The following is a 6,007-nucleotide window of genomic DNA, read 5'->3' on the forward strand; positions in this document are numbered from 1 at the left end:
GGGTTTTTCCAAGCCTGGAACTAGCTCTGTAGATCAGGCTGGCCCTCAATTCACAGAGATCTACCTGCCTCTGCCTCCCAGGTGTAGGGATTAACCACCACTACCCAACTCTAAAAGTATTTCTTTTAAAGAATACATATATTGTCGATGTAATAGACCATTTTGTGGGTTTAGAGTTGCTTAGAACAGTCCCTGGCACAGAATAAATGTTACAAATGTCGTCCCTGTCCTAACAGATCATCTCTACTCCATAGAGCCCCCTATTTACAGGACTGCATGACACCAGCCCTATGCCCACTATGACCAGGTTCTCATTGTACAACCCTAGTATTTTGCTAACATATGGGAAAGTGCAGAGAGGAACTGGGTGTGACTAGCCAGGTTTTCCTGTTCTTTTACTTCTAGGGTATTCTCCAGTTCACTAGAGAGTGTTGCCAGAGCCGCCGTCACACATACATGAGTTAAAGGATTTCATTCTTTGGATGGTCCTGAGGAGTTACTTCCTTTGTGTGTGTGTGTGTGTGTGTGTGTGTGTGTGTGTGTGTGTGTGTGTGTGTAAAACCCTGGCTTTCTTGGAACTCACTCTGTAGACCAGGCTGGCCTCAACTTCACAGAGATCCACCTGTCTCTGCCTCCCGAGTGCTGGAGTTAAAGACATGCACCACCACTGCCCAGTCTCTTTAAATGGAGACAGACCATCAGAAAGCACCCTCAACAGGCAGTGCTTGAAATGGGGGAAATGCTTACAAACTGTAAAGGGTTGACAATATGCAAAAATCCCCTACATCTCAATAATAGGAAACAAAACTTTATTGAAAAAATGGACAAGTGATTTTAATATAAACTTCTCTGAAGATAACTGGCCCGTAAGCCCCCAAATTGGAATTCGTGTGTATTGCTCATGGAGTATAAAATGATGCAGCTATTGTAGAAAATGATGAGTGTTTCTCAAACAATTGAACATGGCTTCTGACCCCAAACTGTAATCCTAAGATTAGAAGTTTGAGGCCAGCCTGGACCGTGGAGTGAGACCTTGTCTTGTGGTAATATATTGTTTACGATTTATTAAAGCCACTGAAGATAAAAATAGCAAAGCAGCTATACTAGTTAGTCATAGAAGCCAGACACACACCTTTAATTTTAGGACTCCGGAGACAAAGGCAGGTGGATCTGTCTGAGTTCTGGCCACCCAGGGTACGCAAAACTGAATCAGTCTCAAAAAAGTAACAGCTCACGCCTTTAATCCCAGCACTAGATAGGTGTAAAAGATAGGAACAGGGTCTTCAGTAGTCAGTCTCAGGATTCTCCAGCCACGCTGAGGGGAGGCAGCAGTCTGAGGCTAGGTGAGAGTTTATAGAGACAGGATCAGCCCTTTCAGTCTGAGGTAGAGGTAGAGGCTTAGCTGCTTTGCTTCTCTGATCTTCAGCGTGAAGCTGGAACCCCAGTATCAGTCTCTAGATCTTTTATTTTTCGTGTTACATTGTCACAAACAAACAAAACAACAGGCCTGGGAGATACAGGCACCAAAGGACAAATGTGTGATCACACTTACATGCCATGGTCCTTTTGAACCATGACCTTGAGATCTCTGTGACTGGAGCAAAGGGAGGAGTTCTGGTAAGGGTTCAGCATTGATGGTGTACCAGAAGCCAGAGGCCTGAGCCTGACCAACAGCTCATCACAATGGAAGTTTACAGTAAAGCTGAGTGGACAAAAGTGTACACTGTGTGACACACTGCAGCTCCCCATGCCACTAAGATGAATAAAGAGGTGTTGGAGAGGCAGGAAAGATGGAGGATCAACGAAGTGGTTTTTGTTTGTCATGTTTTGTTTTTAATTAATATTTTTAAAATTTTCTTTTGAGGGGTATGATACAGGGTGAGGGACAGATTGGAGGAACTGGGAAATGAACAGAATTGAGGTACATGATGTGAAATTCTCAAATAATCAATAAAAAATGTTTAAAAAATTATTTTTATTGCTACTCCATAACTGTAATTTTGCTACTGTTATGAATCATCATGCAAATATGTATGCTTTCTGATGGTCTTAGGTGACCCCTGTGAAAGGGTCATTTGACCCTGAAGAGGGGTCCCGACCCACAGGTTGAGAACCACTCTTCTAACAGGGGGAGGGGAGGCAGCTTGCATTCATTCTCTTCCCAGGTGTGCTTCCAGCTGCCCTGACCTCCCTGCTGTAAGCTCTGCAGCTCAGAGGGAAAGGTGTCCCAGCAGCCAGGAGTCCAGGAGTACCACAAAGTCACACAGCAAACCTTACGAAAGAGATTTGTTGGGAAGGAAAGAACCAAGAGGTGGCTGCCTCTGCTCAAGTGAGAACAGCAGAGAACTGAGCAGAAAGCGGGGGTGGGGTGGGGGGTGGGGGTGGGGTGGGGGGTGCTTATTGTATAGAGGTTCTTGGGGAGGGGTGGGGGTGGAACTTTCCAGGGTGAAGTTTTCCAGGGTGGAGATTGGTGGGATTTCAAGTCCAGAGATTGGGCTTTTTACTCTGTAGGGTGGGGACAAAGTCCAGCTGTGGGGGCAGTTAGAGTGTTCTGTGGGTGGAACCTGGCAGTTGGAGGTCCTCAGGGGAGGGGCCTGGCCGCTTGTGTGGCTTGAGGGGCTTACATTCCCCCCATTTTTTATTATTGATGAACAATCAGGTCACAGAGTTGTTCTTCACTGCAGCTTCGGGTGATGAAACACGATCCACCAAACTCAACAAACCCAGAGGGGTGGGTGTTAACCAATCAGGAGCAGAAATGGAAAGAGAGAGAACAGGTGTGAGGCCCTTGCTTATAAAGGGAACAGGAGCGGTTTGGGATGAGTCTCAGCAGATGGGGCCATTGAAACTGGAGTCACGGAGCTGCTGCTGGCCCAGCTCCACATGGTTTTGGCACGCAGAGTCCTTATGCAGCTACCTAACACATGCATGATGCAGCCATGCAGCCTTTGACAGCCTTTGAGCTGTCAATGAAGAGAGATCACCTGTCAAAGATGGATCCCTGGACAAGGGAAGGCAGCCTGGAGAAGAGCAGTCCTGGGTCAGGGAGAAAGCCGGAGGATTAGAGAGGCCCTGTGACCAGGAAAGGTTCCTAAGGAAAAGGCCCAGGCCCAGGAGAGGGCTAGCACAGAGTGACAGGTGGGTGCTGAGGAGAAACCACTGGGGCAGAGAAAGAGAGGAGTCAGGAGCAGGAACAGGGCCAGGTTGGCCAGGACTGGGGCAGAGGAAGAAGCCAGGACATCAACACACAGGAAAGAGGGGGATGTTATCTTTAGACTATTTCCTATTAAATCAGGATGTCCAAGTCCTTTGGGCAAAGTTGGCCATCACCATCAAGGTATAATTGGGACTCGCTGGCCTCTGGCTCTGTAGCTAGGGACCAGTAATCCTGTAATAGCAACTGATTGAAGTCTGGTTAGGCTCACATCTTTAATCCCAGCACTTGGGAGGCAGAGGCAGGTGGATCTCTGGGAGTTTGTGGTCAGCCTGATCTACAGAGCAAGTTCCAAGGCAGGCTCCAAAGCTACAGAGAAACTCTGTCTCCAGGGGAAAAAAAAAATTCTGGTTAGAAATCGTTTGAATCTGTTGCTGAAGAAATCTAGATAAGAAGTTCATAAGGTAGGGTGCAACTAGTAGGATTAAGAAAAGCAGGAGAAAGGGGATTAAGAAGGGTATTATCCAATTCCACATCGAACTGTCAACAACGAACCATTAGCCAGAGGCATTGAGCTATTTCTTACATTTTTGGAGATCCATCTGGAGTTGTCTTGTCTTTTACTATTCCTGAGTAGGTTGATTTAGAATCAGCCAGCTTTCCCCCCCCCCCCCCACTCCCAGGAAGAGACAAAGGCCACCTCTTTCTGCTGTTTGTGAAATCTAATCCTCAATGTTTTTGTCACACTTATGGTGGCCAGTGAGTCTGTTTGGCCCTGGAGGGTAAGGATGGTCTGAGCCACCCATTGGAGATCCTGGATGAAATGAGAGGAAAATGATGGTAAAAATAACTAGGCAAGTAGCCAGTCCAGGTTTTGGTTTTGGCATCCAAATGTAAGTGTTACAGCTCTGAAGAGAACACTATCCTGGCTGTCGGGAGACAGGCTATACCAGCTGCTCTAAAGAGAAAACTATGCCTGTGTGGCTTACAATAAAAGTGCCCAAAGCAGGGAGTCAGTAGTGACACATTCTCAGCAGAAGGGCAGAGACAAGTGGTTAGAGTAGACAGAGGAGAAAACAGCTGAACTATGAGCCATAATAAACCCTTTCCCCTGAAGTTGCTTCTGCCAGGGCATGTCACCACAGCCAAGAAAAGTAACAAAGATAATTCTAAAACGTGGGGAAGGAGGCTGTGTTGGGGAAGGAGCAGGCAAACGCAGACTCCCATGGAAGACTTCCTCACTGCAGGTTCTCATGTTCAAGGTGTGTGACCTGTCACCAAGACCACAAAGGTCTGAGTCACTGTGTGTGAAAGGGTTTGGTCAATAAGTCCCAGCCGTGTGCGGTGATGGGCATATGGCTGTCTGAGGGATGGTGACTCAGGGAAATGAAAATGATTTGTCTTTTAGTTCCACAAGTGCTCAGTGGTCTAGCCATGTACAGTAGGAACAAGTTAAAAGGGAGAGAAGTTTACTGCCATCAAATGACAGTGGCAGAAGTGTTTAAAAACAAAACTCAAACACAGGGGAGTGTTATATTCACTATTCGGCTCTCCCAGGGCTTGTGGAGTCCACTGGGAGTATCTCTCCCCAGCTGCAGGCTCAGGGATGTCATGTTAGCTATTTGAAATCTCCCATGTTGGAAGTTTCCACACGAGAAGAATGAGCAGGCGCTACAGATGAGGGATGTTAGAGTCCGAATCTCACCTGTCGCTGACTAGCTGTGCCATCCCCAAAATCACTTCACGACCTAAGCTTTGGTTTATTTGTAGAACAGGCATAATAAGAGCCGATTCCTAGCTGGGCAGTCAGTGGCGGCACATGCCTTTAGTCCCAGTGCTCAGGAGGCAGAGGCAGGCAGATCTTTGTGAGTTCAAGGTCAACCTGGTCTACAGAGTGAGTTCCAGGACAGCTAGGGCTATGTACAGAGAAACCCTGTCTTAAAAAAACCAAAACCCAAACCAAACAAACAAACAAACAAAAGAACCAATTCCTTTCTTATTCCTCTCCTGGGAGAAGCATAATTTGACACCTGGGATGCGGTGTGGGTTATTTTTACTAATTATTGTTTATGTATGCTTTGAGACAAGGTCCCATGTAAGTGCAAACTGGTCTTCAACTTACTCAATTGTCTAGGCTGGCCTTGAACTGCTGGCTTTCCTGCCTCAACTTCAAAAATGCTGTTATTACAAGCATGATCACCATACCTGGTTCACTGGTTATTGATGTGATTGATGTGTGCAGTTGGCTTTTTTTTTTTTCTTGGCCCTTTACTCTTTGGAGGGTCTGCCACCAAGCTCCCAAATAAATCTAAATCACATGGAGGCTTATTCCTTCTTATGAGTGCCTAGCCTTAGCCCGGCTTATGACTGGCAAGCTTTTCTTAACTTCAGTTATCCCATCTATCTTTTGCCTCTGGGCTTTTATCTTTTTTCTACATACATTTCTTTCTTTCTTACTCAGTGGCTTGCTGTGTAGCTGGATGGCTGGCCCCTGGAATCCTCCTTCTTCTCTTGCTTCTTGATCTTCTTTTCTTTCTCCTTATATTTATTCTCTCTGCCTGCCAGTCCTACCTGTTCCTCTTTCCTGCCAAGCTATTGGCTGTTTAGTTTTTTATTAGACTAATCAGGTGTTTAGGCAAAGTAGTATAGGCTCACAAAATTAAACAAATGCAACATAAAAGAATGCAACACATCTCTGTGTCATTAAAACAGAACAAATGTGACATATCTTCAATTAATTATTATTATTATTATTTTTGGTTTTTCGAGACAGGGTTTCTCTGTGGCTTTGGAGGCTGTCCTGGAACTAGCTCTTGTAGACCAGTTCAATTAATATTCTACAACAGGTGTGTG

Source organism: Phodopus roborovskii, unplaced genomic scaffold, assembly GCF_943737965.1.
Source record: "Phodopus roborovskii unplaced genomic scaffold, PHOROB, whole genome shotgun sequence".
Taxonomy (NCBI): domain Eukaryota; kingdom Metazoa; phylum Chordata; class Mammalia; order Rodentia; family Cricetidae; genus Phodopus; species Phodopus roborovskii.